Source organism: Pelophylax lessonae (assembly GCF_965119305.1).
Source record: "Pelophylax lessonae genome assembly, chromosome: 8".
In the NCBI taxonomy this organism is placed as follows: domain Eukaryota; kingdom Metazoa; phylum Chordata; class Amphibia; order Anura; family Ranidae; genus Pelophylax; species Pelophylax lessonae.
Genome location: NC_138775.1, coordinates 106335353 through 106352414, shown reverse-complemented (window position 1 = coordinate 106352414; position 17062 = coordinate 106335353). Strand labels below are relative to the sequence as shown.

The window sequence follows — 17062 nt, the reverse complement described above, 5'->3', positions numbered from 1 at the left end:
ACCAAGAGAAGTGTAGCGGCACTGCGCTGGAGGAAGAGGCGATGTTTCCTGTATTGGTCATAGGCAGAGTGCATTTGATATCACTCCGCCTGTGACTTACTCAGACTGTCCGAACGGAGCTGGAACTATACAGGAAGCATCGGCTCCATTCTGACAGATCAGCTGAGAGACCGACTCAGGTGCACAGGGGACCTGACCAGATGACCTTGTGGGCTGCAGGTTCCCAACCCCTGATCTAAGGTAATCAGTGGTGTACCCCAAGGTTTAGTGGGACACTTACTTTTTAATACCTTTTACAAATTATATAGGGTCTAGGATTAAAAGTACAATTTCAGTCTTTGCAGATGACACCAAGCTTTGCAGTGGAATAACTTCCTTACAGGATGTCTCCAACTTACAAGCTGACCTTAATGCACTGTTTCATCAGTCAACTATGTGGCAAATTAGGTTTAATGTTGATAAATGTAAAGTTATGCACTTGAGAGCTAAGAATCTGCATGCATACTAGGGGGAGTAGAACTGGGGGAATCTATTGCGGAAAAGGATCTGGGTGTTCTGATCCTAAGCTTAAGAATAGCGAGCAATCCCAAGCTGCTGTTAATAGAGACATGGACTCCAGAGAGAGAGAGAGATCATGTTGCCCCTGTACAAATCATTAGTAAGACCTCATCTGTACTATGCAGTTCAGTTTTGGGCACCAGTTCTTAAAAAGGATATCGGTGAACTGGAGAAAGTGCAAAGAAGGGCAACCAAACTGTTAAGAGGTATGGGGGAGCTCGGCTATGACGAAAGATTAGAGGAACTGAATTTATTCTATTGAGAAGAGGCGATTAACGGGGGATATGATCAACATGTATAAATACATAAGGGATCCATATAAAGAACTTGGTGTTGAGTTATTCACTTTAACGTCAACACAGAGGACAAGGGGGCACTCTTTACATCTAGAGGAAAACAGATTTCGTCTCCAAATACGGAACGATTTCTTCACCGAAAGAGCTGTGAAAATGTGGAATAGACTCCCCCCAGAGGGGGTTCTGGCTAGCTCACTAGATTGATTTAAAAAAGGCCTGGATTCTTTCCTGGGTGTGCATAATATAAATGGGTACTAATATTTATAGGTAAAGTTGATCCAGGGAATATCAGATTGCCTCTCGGGGGATCAGGAAAGATTTTTTTTCCCCTGCTGTAGCAAATTGGATCATGCTTTGCTGGGTTTTTTCCCCTTCCTCTGGATCAACTGCGGATATAGGTTTGTGTATATGGGTGTGTATGGTTGGGTTTTCTTTACTGTTTTTTTTTTTTTTTTAAATTGGTTGAGCCAGTTTTTTCAACCTGACTAACTATGTAACTATGTTTCTATCACCTTGGTATCTGAGACCTTAACGGAACGGGTAAAAATTTTACGCCAGGATCTGGAAGGGGTTCAACACCCTCCTGAGCTGGCGGATCAGTTGATCCAGGGGCTACAGTATATTTGTGATGCATCTTTGGATGCGGCCCCCTTGGCTGGCAGAGTATCTATGACGGGGGTGATCCTTACCTGCGTGATTTGGTTGAAGTACTGGTCGACCGACCAGGCTTTTAGAAAGGTGCTAACTGATCTAACCTTTTGTAGGTGACCGGTTTTTCGGTGCCTCCTATGGAGGAGATCATTAAGGGCCTTATGGGGAGGTAGGAGTACCTTAATTATGCAGGTTCCTAGGGACAATTAACCTTCTCGTAAACGTGGTCCTTTTTTCTCGACTCACATGCAGCCCTTACGTCAAATTGGATCGCAGGAAAAGGGTTCAAGATCCACCCGTACTCCAAGAGACCCTAGAATGGTAAGTCCCTGTTGAAGCCCTGTTGATTCTGCAGATGATTTCTCCTCAGCCTGAAGGGGTACCCTCACCCATTTCTGGGGTGAGGGGCCGTCTTAGTTTCTTTTCGGACCTGTGGATCCTGCTCATTCAGGACAAATAGGTCCACAAGTTGGTTTGGTTACAAGATCGAGTTTCGGTCCTTGCCTCCGGCAAGGTTCTTTCCTTCCCACTTTACACCTGCCTGATCTTGGACCTCAAGACTCTGATCCACTTTGTGCAGGGTCAGAAATTTCGGATGGAGTCCATTCGCATGGTAGTGGCATTCCTTCATCAAGGGGATCTTTTAGCCTCGGTCAATATCAAGGATGCTTTGTGGCATTACCCTTTGGTCTCGTTTCAGCTCCTCGGATGTTCACAAAAGGTTTATCGTTAAGTTTGGAAGGCGTATATTACTTTTTGAGTGAGTCTTAGGGGGTTTCTTCCCGTTCAATTTTCTGTGTCTCATATGATGGTGTTTCTACAACAAGGAGTAGATCTACGTTTGGCTCTGGGCACCATCAAGGACCTATTGCTGTGTTAAGGTGGGAGGTCTCCCGTATCTGAGCGGTGCCCACTTTTGGACTGGTGAGTACTGAACCCCCTTGTCCCTGGGTGGGCCCCATCTTAGGGGTTAGCAGGGCTGGTGGTCTCTGGAAGATCCCCCTACTGGCCGGGTTGTGAGTTCTCCCCCCCCCCCCCCCCCACGCTTCTGCCGGGGCGCTGTATGGGGTACTGTAGGGGTCTCCCCAGGGTCCCTGCGGTTAGTCAGAATGTGTTTTTGTGCACTTATTTGTCGCCCGTTGGGGCGGCCGACATTTTAGGTGGTGTGCAGAATCTAAACTCTGTGTGAGACAGCAGCCATATGGGGATTCTGCTAGGGCTCCCGGTCGGGCACCATCTTGGATGTGGGCAACATGCCTAGTAAGGGCAAGTGGCCATTTTCCCTGTGATTTTTGTCATAGACTTTCAATGGGCACCTTTTCTCTGGGCTCGAGGGCTGGCCTCTAGTGATGTGAGGTCACTTCCTCCTTCTTCACAGTCTCCTATACAGGACGCATGGTGGGCAAGTACAGACAGGCTGGGGGGATTTTTGCTCATTCCTCTGCCATTTTTCAACCAAATCAGATTTTGTTTGTGGCTTGTGTGTTTTCACAAGGGACTCTTTCTGTTTGTGCAGATTGCGGAGAGGGGGTCCGCTGATTTAAACTGCCAGCGTCCCTTTTTTAATTTTAAGGCAAAATGGACTCCCAGGATAACAAATTCCCCGCAGACCTGGTGGGGGCTTAGGGTACGCCAGAATCCTCCTCCATGGCCTCCATATCTGCTGCACTTGCGACTTTGGCATCCCAGGTGAATCTGCTGATATCACAACGCTCCTCCAAAAAACGGCCTGTGCCCTCTCAGTCCTCTGACTCTGAGCCCGAATTGGTTGCCACGGACGATGGCCCCCCTGAGGGGTCACGGTCTCCCGATTCTGAGCCGGAGGAGGAATCTTCCCCCTCGGTAGCGCGGGATTGCGCTACGATGGATGCTCTCATTAGCGCCATTAAAGAAGCTCTTGTTCTTGACGATGAGCCATCTCAGTCACGTAATCAGTCTGCTTTCGGGTTCGACAGACCCCAGAAGTCTGGTCAGGCTTATATTTGCCCTTAGGAATTTCACGAGATTGTGAATGACCAGTGGCGGCGCATTAAGCACATGTTGGTGGTGCCTAAGCGGTTTTCTGTCCGCTATCCTTTCGCGGAGGCGGTAGAAAAACGTTGGACGGTGTCCTCCTGACTGGATATTCTAGATCCTTAAGGTCTCCCAGTCTGGCCAGGGAGCGTGTGCTCTCTGGGTTGGGAGGTGCGCCGATGCCGCGGATTGTGCAATCCGCTTGGGGGGGGGATTTAATCCTGGTGGAGGTCCCTACCAGGGCCCCCCTATGCCTGATTCATCGCTGGACCCCTCAGGGGATCCTGTAGACCGCATGGCATGCCGAGGACGCTGACATTTTCTTGTAGATCAGCTGTACAAGGCTCGGCAGCCATTTTTTAGTAGTTTCTCATTGAAATGCATTGGGCGACCATTTTCTCTGAACCTGCGAACGCTGTACAGCAGTGAGTAGCAAGGCTTTCTTTCTGGTGCTGACCCAGGTACTTCCTCTTCCTGTGAGGATTGTTTTCTGTACACTTCGGACTGGCTCTGCTCTCCCTAATATCTGGCGGTGGTGAATCTATTGGGGTCCCTGTAGGTCTCTCCTTCACTCTGCTTTATTGCAGCTTAGCGTGCTGGGACTTGTAGTACTGCTGGTGCAGAGGTGTGGGGCATTTTTTGAAGTATTAGTGACACTGCAAAATAAATCAAAGAGAAAAAGAAGAATCGGCGCAAGATGTTCCTACTGGGTGAACCATAAATATAAAAATCAAACTGATGGAAGAAAAAATACCTCTTAAAATCTTCTATAATCATAAAAATACAGTCATGATAAATATAATTGATAATTATTCAGGTGATGTAAAAAGGTGCTCGTATAATAAATAATTACGATCTGAAAAGATAAATAAAGTGATGAGTGAGAATAAAATAGTGCAACTCAGGTGAGTGCCCTCTGAAGAGTGAACCCCCTACAACCAAAAGGTTGCACAATGGGTATGTAGAATTAAGATCTTAAAAGTGAAAACTCTTATTGGGATGATCGATGAAGTGATAAATAATAAAAAGTTAAAATCGGGTAAGTGCCCTCTGGAGAGTGAACCCCTACAACCAAACAGGTTGTACAATGGGTATGTGGAATAAAGTGTGCCAGTGGAAATAGCAAATAAATAACAATAAATGTGCCAGTGAAATAGCTAATAAATAACAATCTGTTGATCTCCAAATTTCCAGTGAAAAAAATGAATAAATAATTAATTAAAATCTCCAATAAAAATTTTTTCCCACAAATGCAAAAGCAGGGGGGTAAATAGTGCACAAAACCTGTGCCAAAGAGGGTGATGAAAGTAATTTTCAAAAATAAATGTTTATAAAGGTGCAGTGACACAAAATGCTTCCGGTGACAACCCAGTGCGAGTTTTCGTGAGCTAGGAAATCCACAAAGGTGTGTAATGGCCGCTTACCTCCGTTAACACTCAAACAAGCGTTTCAGGTATGCAAGGTCAACCTGCAGACCCTCCAGATCAATTTCCAATCAATCACACTCCTCCAATATGGATACATTGGATGTACTGGGTGGATAAGATGGTATACTTCTCTAATAACCTCCGGTGTATAGAGATGGCTGTGTAATTCCTCCTCTGCTGCCGCCTCCACCAATATCTTCTCTCAACTTCTTTTCGTTTTTTATTGGAGATTTTAATTATTCATTTTTTTTCACTGGACATTTGGAGATCAACAGATTGTTATTTATTTGCTATTTCACTGGCACATTTGTTATTTGCTATTTCCACTGGCACACTTTATTCCACATACCCATTGTACAACCTGTTTGGCTGTAGGGGTTCACTCTTCAGAGGGCACTTACCCGATTTTCACTTTATATTTTTTATCACTTCATCGATCATCCCAATAAGAGTTTTCACTTTTAAGATCTTAATTCTACATACCCATTGTGCAACCTTTTGGTTGTAGGGGTTCACTCTTCAGAGGGCACTCACCTGAGTTTCACTATTTTATTCTTACTCATCACTTTATCTTTTCTGATCTTAATTATTTATTATACGAGCACCTTTTTACATCACCTGAATAATTATCATGACTGTATTTTTATGATTATTTTAAGAGGTATTTTTTCTACCATCAGTTTGATTTTTATATTTATGGTTCACCCAGTAGGGACATCTTGCGCTGATTCTAATTTTTCTCTTTGATTTATTTTGTATGTGGTGACACTTAGGAATTAGCTGCTGAGTCCGGGTGCTCCATTTTGTTATTCGGCCTCCTCCTTATTTCCGCTTCCCCTTTTTTTCTATTGGTAGCGCATAGGTTTATTCCCGTTTTATATTAGTGACACTGCGCTGTCCCCAGGTTAACATGGAGTCTCAGGAGCAAGTATCACCTACTGATCCCCTCTTTGGTGTTGCGGGGACCTCCGGGTCGCAACCCTTGTCTGCCTTAATGGCTTTGTTTGAAACCCTGGTGTCAAAAGTTATAACAGAGGACTAGTAAAAAGCGCCCACTGCCCTCGCTTGCCTCATTAGTATCCTCATTCTGAGGTTAATATGGCCGCCACGGAGGCGAGGTTACCTTGAGGGGTCTGTCATTACATTCTGATTCGGAGGGCGAGGATGATATATCCTCATCTGCTGCCGCGCAGGAAAAAGCGCTGGTGGAGGCACTTACAGTGTCACTGCGGGAAACTCTAAAAATGGCAGATCACTCTGCAGCGTCAGGGACGCAGGTGTCTTTGGCACCCTCAAAACCCTGAGTCGGTCAGGGTTTTCCCTTGTCCGTAACTTTTTGATAAAATTGTCTCTGAACAGTGGGGGCGCCATAAACACGTTACTGGTGCCGAAGCGTTTCACAAGATGCTATCGCTTTGCGGACGCTGTGATCAAAAAATGGACTGTTCCATCGAAGGCGAACCACCCAGTCTCCAGACTGAACAAATCCACTGTGATTCCAGTGGAGGAGTCTCCGGGTCTTTTGACCCTGTTGATCGAAGGATGAGACTCTGTCCAGTCACTTACATGTGATAGTGGGCTCAATACTTAGACCAGTCTTCACGATCGCTCAGGTATCCCAGACCATTACGGAATGGGCAAAGCTATTGAAGAGTGATTTAGAAGCGAGACAGCTTCCCCCCTGACTTTGCCAAACTGGCGGACAGAATGGTCCAAGGTTTAAAATGTGAATCGTCTTTAGATTCGGCCCCTCTTGCGTCTACAGTATCCATGGTAGGGATAACCATGGATACTGTGTGGCTAAAAAGCTGATCTGCAAGCAAGGCTTACAAAAAGGCTCTGTCAGACCTGCCCTTTACAGGGGATCGCTTAATTGATTCTTCTCTGGATGAACTTATCAAGGGTCTTACTGGTGGAAAGGGTACTCTTCTTCATCAATCTGCTTTTTTTCAACATACAAGCGGCCCGACACACAGGAGAAGGATTTAAGACATTTAGATCATCTGAGGCTTCCTAGAAGACGTGGTCAGGTAAGCCGAGAGCAGGCCCTTCCAGTTCTGCAGTTAAGCTCTCTTCTGCATGAAGGGGCGCCGCGCCCTCACCCTTAACTGGGGTGGGGGGATGTCGGTTTCTTTCCGGAACCATGGGCCTTCTTGATTCAAGACGAATGGGTCCACAAACAGATTCAGGTCTCGACCGCCGGACAAATTCTTCCCATCCAATCTATGCCTATATCCAGACTTAAGGGATCTACGAGAGGCGGTACATGATTTGCCGTTGCAGGGGTGATTGGGCCAGTTCCCTCTAGGGAACACTTTTGAGAGTTTGACTAAAACTTGTTCACTGTGCCCAGGAATGAAGGCAGGTGCGTTCTATCTTGGACCTCAAGGCTCTGAACCGCTTTTGGCCTCTATCGATATCAAGGATGCCTACCTTCACATCCCTATTTACACTGGACACCAGTGTTTCCTTAGCTTCGCTGTGGGCGAGGAGCATTATCAATTTGTGGCGTTACCTTTTGGTTTCGCCTCAGCTCCCAGGGTCTTCACCAAAGTGTTGGCTCCGGTTTTGACATTACTGCGTGAGCAGGGGATGGTGGTACATGGGTACCTGGATGATCTCCTCTTAAGAGCAGACTCCCATTTAGCCCTGTAGAGAAAAAACAGGCGCCACTCTAAGTGCAGTAGGAAGGCTTTACCTGGCAATAAGCACCAATGTACTCACAAACGAGTTTGTATGAAAGGCATCATGTAATAGTCTCAATGGCCCGTCCGTGGGAGCAGCTAGTCAGGATGGCTCTGGCGGTCTCAGACGCTTGGTAACAGCCGATGGATGTCGGTGCTTTCTGGTGGACGCGTTTGCGGAGCATGCGCTCCTTCCTGAGGCCTCAATAGCGCCATTTGGACAGGGGAATTTTATAGAACGGATGCCAGTAAGCATCCTAAGTCCTAACTTCTATTGCTCGCACCACCAAGGGCACAAATAAGGCGGCTACTATACTGTATACAGATAGGAATATGTTGAATGGCATAATTCACAGTTGGGGAACTATTAAAATGCACAAATGGTAATTGCATGTTATTCACACACCGGAAGCTGTAAAAATAGCTCCAAACTAAAAATAAAACAGAATAATGACAATAGTGATATTACTAATATACAAAATCATATACACATATATATATACGTGTGTATGTACATAAACCAATATATATGCACAAAGATATACAATTAGCTGTGAATCTTAATGCTAATAATAATAATAAAAAAAAAATGAAAATAAGGAAAAAAAAAATAATGAAAATGATAATCAAAATTACTGATAAAATAATAATGATAATAATCATAATAGTAATACTGATACTAATACCAACTTGTATGCACATGGCTGCATGCTGGTATCCAGGTTTCAGCCACATGTGAAAAAATTCTAAGAAAATAAAGAATGGTGCGTTGGTATCTGTCAAAATAGGGTATTAAACCAGGATGTCCAAACTTTTAGATTAAAGAATTAGTTTCTATTTCTTCATTGAGCCCCCCCGGCACCAGAGTATCCAGAGTATATATCCAAAACGCCTCTCTCTGGCATAGGCGTTTAAAACGTTGGGCTGTTGAGGAAGTAGCCAGCATAGATTCCAGGATCCACACCCTGAGCCCAAGGGAGGATCGATCGTGATGTACTAAAAAGTGGCGGGGAACACTATGCTAGTCATCCCCCGCTTCCACAAAACTGCGATGCTCCCCAAACCTCTTTCTCAGGATGCGGATAGTCCTCCCAACATAAAGACCACATGGGCAAGTCAAACAATATATGACAAATTCCGTAGAACAATTCTAAAACTTCCTAATGGTATAGGTTTTGCCTTTGATGGTATAATCTTTTTGGCCATGGGTCACATGCTTACACGTAAGGCACAGTTTTTTTCGCCATTGGTACATACCTGTAAGAGGAATAAGCCTGAACTTTAGTATGGGAGATTGAATTTTACTTTTTAATTTGCTAGGTGCCACCATATTTTTAATGTACCTAGCTCTCCTATATGCTATTTTGGGCCTAGATGGTAAACTATCCCTAAGATGTGGATCCTTCAAGAGGATGGACCAATGTTTAGTTAACACTTGTTCCATTTTCTTAAATTTACTGTGGAACTGTGTTACAAATCTGGGTGTAATAGACTGTGTTTCCGATATAGTTTTCTTGTTTTCTTATGGAGCCTCTTGAATACAAACTATATGCTGTATCCAAAAGAGGCTTAGGAAAAGCTTTTTCAACGAATGTTTTCTTTAGTACAGCACTCTGCTATACATAATCCTCATGGTTAGTACAATGTAGCCTACAGTACTGACCTTTCCGGATGTTTTGGATCCACCTAGGATAGTGACCTCTCTGGAAATGTAGGAGTTACCGGCTGTGGGCTTGGTGTAGTTTTTTGCTTCAATTTTGCCCTCTCTGTGATCTAGCATAAGATCTAAAAATGCTAGTTCCACAGAGCTGGATACCGAGGTGAATGAAAGGTTGTATGGATTTGCATTGCAATGGCTAACAAATTCCAAAAATGTGGGTACGGGACCATCCCAGATGACCACAATGTCATCAATATATCTCCCATAAAAAATGAGATGGGAGATATATGGGTTATTCTTCCAAATATGGTTGGCTTCCCACATACCCATAGTCAAATTGGCATAGCTGGGGGCGAAATTTGCCCCCATAGCTGTGCCATTTGTTTGCAAATAAAAATCACCATCGAATTCAAAATAATTATGGGTTTAACAGAAGCAGGTTGCATCCACAATTATTTGGGCCTGTGCTGGATTTATGGTACAAGAATTCATTAAAGATAAAGTAATAGCCTGGAGGCCAACGGAATGGGGAATGGTTGTGTACAGAGAATTTACATCCAGGGACGCCCACAAATACGTGGGTTCCCAGTTGTAAGGTACCAAAAGTTCGAACAGGTGAACTCCATCCCTAATGTAAGACGGCAGGTCCTGCGCCAAGGGCTGTAGGAACTGGTCTACATACTGAGAGAAAGAGTTGGTAATACTCTTCCTGGCCGCAACTATAAGTCTACCGGGCGGGTTCTCTTGGTCCTTATGCACCTTGGGGATGTGATAGAAATAAGGCGTGGAATAGAAATCTCTGTGAAAAAATGCGTGTTTAAATTTATTAATTATCCCATCCTCCTTAGCCTGTGCTGTAAGTGCTTGGGCTTCAATTATGTAACCTGGTAATGGATCATTTTTGAGTTTTTTATATGTGGTTGTGTCATTCAACAATCGCTGGGCCTCCCCGAGGTAATCCGCTCTGTTCTTGACTACAATACCTCCTCCTTTATCTGCCATCCTAACAATCAAATTATGATTGTTGGACAAGTCAGTAAGAGCTCTCCTTTCATTTTGGGTCAGATTGAAGTTTTTATAAAAAGACGGTTTATTATTATGATTAATGTTGCACATGTGTTTAATGTCAGTGAAAACAACCTGATGAAACTAATTCTTTATTCTAAAAGTTTGGACATCCTGGTTTAAAGAGGTTGTAAACCCATTAAATTTTTATATATTTTTTTCAACCTGAAAGAAAAACACATAATGAGCTAGTATGCATCGCATACTAGCTCATTATGAAATACTTACCTTAGAACGAGTCCCCGCCGTGCCGCCCGTTTACCTGTATGACGGGCGACATGTTCAGTCGCCCGTCTTCCGGGATCGTGGCATCCGGCCATCTGATTGGCCGGAGCCGCCGGTCACGACACGGGGCTCTGAAGGAACGGCACCAGCGGCCGTTGCTTCAAAGCGTATGCGCCAGTGACGTCACTGGCTGCATGTAAGGTAAATATCTCCTAAACGGTACATGTTTAGGAGATATTTACAGTACCTATAGGTAAGCCTTATCATAGGCTTACCTATAGGTAAAAGTTGCAGAGGAGGGTTTACTTCCTCTTTAATATCCTATTTTGACAGATACTTACACGCCATTCTTTATTTTCTTAGAATGTTTGCACATGTGGCTGAAACATGGATACTAGCATGCAGCCATGTGCATACAAGTTGGTATTAGTATCAGTATTACTGTTATTATAATTATCATTATTAGGATTTTATTAGTATTATTTTCATGATCATTTTCATTTTTTTTTTTCTTATTTTCATTTTTATTTTTTATTATTCGCATTAAGATTCATAGCTAATTGTATATCTTTGTGTGTGTGTGTATGTATGTATGTGTGTGTGTATATATATATACATATATATATATATATATATATATATATATATATATATATATATATATATATATATATATTGGTTTATGTACAAATATATATAATTTTATTGTATATTAGTAATATCACTATTGTCATTATTATGTTTTATTTTTAGTTTGGAGCTATTTTTTACAGCTTCCGGTGTGTCAATAACATGTAATTACCATTTGTGCATTTTAATAGTTCCCCTGCTGTTTTTATTATGAATTATGCCATTCAACATATTCCTATCTGTATACAGTATAGTGGCCGCCTTATTTGCGCCATTGGTGGTGCGAGCAATGGCCGTTAGGACCCAGCGGATGCTTACTGGTATCCGTTCTATAAAATTCCCTTGTCCAAGATGGCGCTATTGAGGCCTGAGGAAGGAGCGCATGCTCCGCAAACGCGTCATGACTGGGAAGTGACGTCGGAGAGTGCCTCTGCGTTCCAGCCAGCAGGAAGCGCCGACATCCATCGGCTGTTACCAAGCGTCTGAGACCGCCAGGGCCATCCTGACTAGCTGCTCCCATGGACAGACCATTGAGTCTATTACATGATGCCTTCCATACAAACTCGTTTTTGAGTACATTGGTGCTTATTGCCATGTTTAATTAAAGCCTTCCTACTGCACTTAGAGTGGCGCCTGTTTTTTCTCTACAGTTCCCCTCAAGTTTTCTCCTTACTTGCATCAGAGAAGCCTTCAGTGCTTAGGATCATTGCATACATATGGACTTGCGTATGTATTTTACATGTGTATTGGATATTTATATTATTTCAAGGTGGAAACCGTTGGCCTTTTTCTGTTTTTCTTGTGCCATTATATATACATGATGTTTGTCCCATTCAGCTCTGCTGGCCGACTTAACCATCACTGTATGGACTCTGCAAGAGTTTGATTGGAACATTAATTTCTAGAAATCTGATCTAGTTCCATCCTCCAAACTAGATTATCTGGGACTGACTCTGAACTCAACTTCAGCGAGGGTGTTTCTCCCTCTGGACAAACTGCAATAATTGCAGAGGGCGATTTGCCTGCTGTTATCCAGCAAACTGTCCTTTCTACGGATTTGCATGCCAGGGCTGGGCCGATGGTGTCTACCTTCGAGACTATTCCGTTCGCACAGTTCTACACGAGACCTCTCTAAAGAGATTCTTGTCAAGTGGAGCAAGGATTCAAAATCTTTGAACAATCAGATCCTGCTGAGCCAGAAACACGAGAAATGCTCTGATGTGGCTCTACGTCGGGGCAAGACATTCCTTCTCCTGTATTGGACTGTGGTTACCACGGATTCCAGCCTGTCCGGTTGGGGGGATGGGGGGGGGGGGGAGTACTTGGAAAGATGAATGTCCAGGTGGCCTGGACTCTAATGGAGTCCAGACTACCAATCAATAATCTGGAACTCAGAGCAATAAAGCTTTGCTTGATTCACTGGACAAATCACCTTCGAGGGTGTCCAGTTCAGATTCAATCGACTTACGTCAATCATCAAGAGGGCACCAAAAGTGTCCTGGCGGCTTGGGAGGTGGCCGAAATCCTAATATGGGCAGAAAACTTTGTTCCAGCCCTATCCGCCGTGTATATCCCCAGAGTGGAGAATTGGCAGGCGGATTACCTGAGTCGTCAGGTGTTTGATCATGGAGAATGGTCCCTTCACCTGGATGTGTTTCACCTGCTGTGTTTCCAGTGGGGGACTCCCAATGTGGACCTGTTGGCCTCTCAGCTCAATAGGAAGGTACAGAGGTTTGTAGCTCATTCTCGGGATCCTCTGGCCGACGCCACAGACGCACTAGTGGCTTCTTGGAGGCAGTATGAAGAAGGAACAGCTAGTGAGTGGAAAAGGTACAGGATTAGACCCACATCCCGGATTCAGAAAAAAACGAGAGGAAGGACCCCCCTAGATGGGACTTTAGTGGTCTTTATCCTAATGATTGTATTTAACCCAAATAATTAAACCTAGTAAAGAAAATGAATATGTTTTTGTTTTCTTTGTAACAATAAATATGTAATAATTTTTAAAGTGTACAACAAAGGGTGCCTAGCCCTATAAAGACTCCATCATAAGTTGTCAGCGTATATAAAAAACACTTGTACATAAATGTGTAAACAGATTATTCATAGAGCACCATAACTGCACACCTGATGCATTTCTGAATTTTTTTCCTCCTTCAGGGATGTATGAGTGGTGTAGTCCAAGACAACACCTTCTACGAGGTAAAAAAAAGTACATATAAACACAAATTATCTATACTGGTAAGTACAAAAAACATCCAACCAGTATCTAATAGTGCACTTACATGATGCAGATAGTCACATAATAGCCAACATTTTGTATCCAATCAAATCATTGTTATATCCATCCCAATGGTTTAAGACCTGGCAGAACGCCACATCGGCATAAACAGCGTACACCAAGAGCGGAAGCTCTAATAAAAAAAAAAAAACAAGAAAATATAGGGAATTTATTTTGAATAAGTGTTATATACTACAGTTTTATGTAAGTATATTGGTAAATATGCTAATTCAATAGGTATATAGTGTAAAATGTAAACCATAAATGTATCCATGTAGAGATACAGGTGGGTCATACTTTAATAATTACAATATGTGTTTATATGTGTGTATGTACCGTATATACTCGAGTATAAGCCGAGTTTTTCAGCACATTTTTTTGTGCTGAAAACGTCCCCCTCGGCTTATACTCGAGTCAAGAAAAAAAAAAAAAAAGTCCCTGGCCGCTCCGACGTGCTTAACCGCTTGCCGACCGCCGCAAGTAAATTTACTGCGGCGGTCAGCCCCGGCCAGGCAGAGTGACGTTAATTAACGTCACTAGCCTGGGAGGGTCTGGGGAGCGAGCGCGCGCCCGCGCGGTCACGGACCCCCCCCCCAAGCGTTTGACCGGCGGACCCGATGTCCGCCGGTCACTCGGCGATCGTCGGGGGAGAGGGAGAAAGTCAGGTGGCTTGTGTAAACAAGCTGCCTGTCATTCTCCTCGGTGTAAAATGTAGAACCGTTGATCAGTGTCCTTACACCTCAAGCCACAGCCAATCACAGTAAGAATCACGCTCCTAGGGACACACACAGCCCCTCCCTCTCAAATAAAGTTAACCCCTTCACTACCAGTGTATTTTTTACAGTAACAGTGCATATGTATAGCACTGATTACTGTAGAAATGTCACTGGTAACCCCAAAAGTGTCAAAAATGTCAGTCAAGGGTCCGATCTGTCTGCCACAATGTCGCAGTACCGCAAAAAAAATCGCAGATCGCCGCCATTATGGGTTAAAAAAAAAAAACAACAAAAATGACAAAAATCTTTCCCTTTGTTAGTAAACGCGATAACTTTTGCGCAAACCAATAAAAATACACTTTTTGCGATTTTTTTTTTTTTTTTTTACCAAACATATGTAGCATAAAACAAATTGGCCGAAAATGTTAAAATTTACATTTTTTTTGTTGGGGAATTTCATATAAAAAAATTTGAAAAATATTGTTATTTTTGCAAAATTTACGCTCTTTTTTTTTTTTTTGTTTATAGCGCAAAAAGTAAAAAGCACACAGGTGATCAAATACCACCAAAAGAAAGCTCTGTTTGTGGGAAAAAAAGGACGTCAAATTTGTTTAGGTACAGTGTCGCACGACCGCGCAATTGTCCGTTAAATTCACGCAGTGCCGAATCGCAAAATACCCCCTGGTCGTTTAGCAGCCAAATCCTCCGGGGCTTAAGTGGTTAAGCTTTGAAAATGGCGTCGCCCGGCGCATACATGTCATTGCGCACGCGCCGCCGCCACTCGGTAGAGGCCGGGAATAGCCGAAAGTATACGAGCGGCGGCGGCGCGTGCGCAATGACATGTCGGCGCCGGGCGGCGCCATTTTTAAAATTAAGGCGTCTCTGGAACAGGTAAGTGAAACTACTGCCCTACCTGCCATTATGCAGGGCTGCGGGCATACTACTAGGGATGCAGTGCTGCGGGCATGGTCCACCTGTACCATGCCCACAGCACTGCATCTCCTGTAGTATGCCCACAACCCCGGATCCTCTTGTACCATGCCAGTCACCCTGCATTCTCCTGTACCATGCCAGTACCCTGCATTCTCCTGCACCTTGCGAGTCACGCTGCAGTCTCCTGTACCATGCCAGTCACCCTGCATTCTCCTGCACCATGCCAGTCACCATGCATTCTCCTGCACCATGCCAGTCACCCTGCATTCTCCTGTACCATGCCAGTCACCCTGCATTCTCCTGTACCATGCCAGTACCCTGCATTCTCCTGTTCCATGCCCGCTGCCCTGCATTCTCCTGTACCATGCCTGCTGCCCTGCATTCTCACCCTAGGTTTATACTTGAGTCAATCATTTTTCCCATCTTTGTGGTAAAAGTAGGGGCCTTGGCTTATACTTGGGTCGGCTTATACTCGAGTATATACGGTATGTGTGTGTGTGTGTATATATATTTGTAATAAAGACCAAATGGGGACACGCAGACCTCCGGCCATCATCCAAGGGAGGCAGATGGAGATGCTGCACTGCCACCCTTTAAATATGCCGCCATACATGTGTGGAGGCCAGACCAGATACGGATACTTGGGGAAAGTATCGGCTGATCTATGTGTTTCCCCGACTAAAACTGCTGCCGAGGCTTCTGCTCAGAATAGAGGTGGAAGGGACTCTAGTAATACTGGTGGAAGGGACTCTAGTAATACTGGTGGCTACAGACTGGCCTCACCGGTCTTGGTACTCCGATTTGGTGAGATTGGTCGCTGATGCTCCTTGGAGACTTCCTCTCAGGGAAGATCTGCTGTCTCAAGGGCCAATTTTCCATCCTGCTTTACAGCCGCTTGCCTTAACGGCGTGGCTGATTCTGACTCTGTGATTCCCACACTGTTTAAGGCCAGAAAATCTAGCTCTCGGAAGATTTATCATAATACATGGAATTTGTACATTGCATGGTGTGAATCCATTAAGGTGCATCCGCGCTTATTTTCAGTGGCTTGGATATTGTCTCTCCTCCAAAGGGGGGTTGAGCAGCTGTTGGCCTTGAGTACTATCAAAGGTCAGGTGTTAGCTCGTGTGATGTGTTTGCCACATGGCTCCCCCGATACGTTCCCGGTTACCTCTGTGGGATCTTAATCTGGTACTTTCAGTTCTTCAGAAACCTCTTTTTGAAAACATTAGGGAGATTCCTCTGCTTACACGGCCGCAGAAGGTAGCCTTTTTAGTGGCTATTACCTCTGCGCACAGAGTGTTGGAATTGGCGGTGCTATCCTGCCATTCACCTTATTTAGTGGTCCACAGAGACAAGATGGTACTTCGACCTAATCAGTTATTTCTTCCTAAGGTGGTCACGGATTTCTACCTAAATGAAGACCTTATGCTGCCTTCGTTATGTCATAAGCCTAAACATCCTAAAGAATTTTCCTTGGATGTGGTTATGATAATCAGGGTATACTTGACGGCTACTGAATCCTTCAGAAAATCAGACTAGCATTTGTCTTTGCGGACGGACCTCGGAAAGGATTAGCTGCGTCTGCTGCGACCATATCCAGATGGATCAGGCAGATGGTGGTACAAGCTTATTAAATAAAGGGCCAGGTTCCACCTTTCCCTGTGAAGGCACATTCTACTAGGGCGCTGAGTGCCCCCTGTGCTTTTCGCCATCAGGCATCAGTGATACAAGTTTGCTAAGCGGCAACTTGGTAGTCTGTGCACACATTCACAAAATACTACAAGGTAGATGTGTTGGCATCTTCAGAAGCTTCTTTTGGCAGCAAGGTTCTGAAGGCTGCTGTTTAAAAGAGAATTTTTTTCTCTTTGAGGGTGTATGTTTCTAGGTGAGCTCCAGTTGTTCCTGTTAGAGCTCCATGTT

At 44.2% G+C, this 17062-nt stretch overlaps 1 protein-coding gene across 1 annotated transcript in view; it reads left to right on the top strand.

The window, feature by feature from the left end:
• LOC309561587 (zinc finger CCCH domain-containing protein 7B-like) overlaps positions 1-17062 on the top strand; it is a 604923-nt gene that overhangs the window by 141477 nt on the left and 446384 nt on the right. The window lies entirely within an intron of this gene.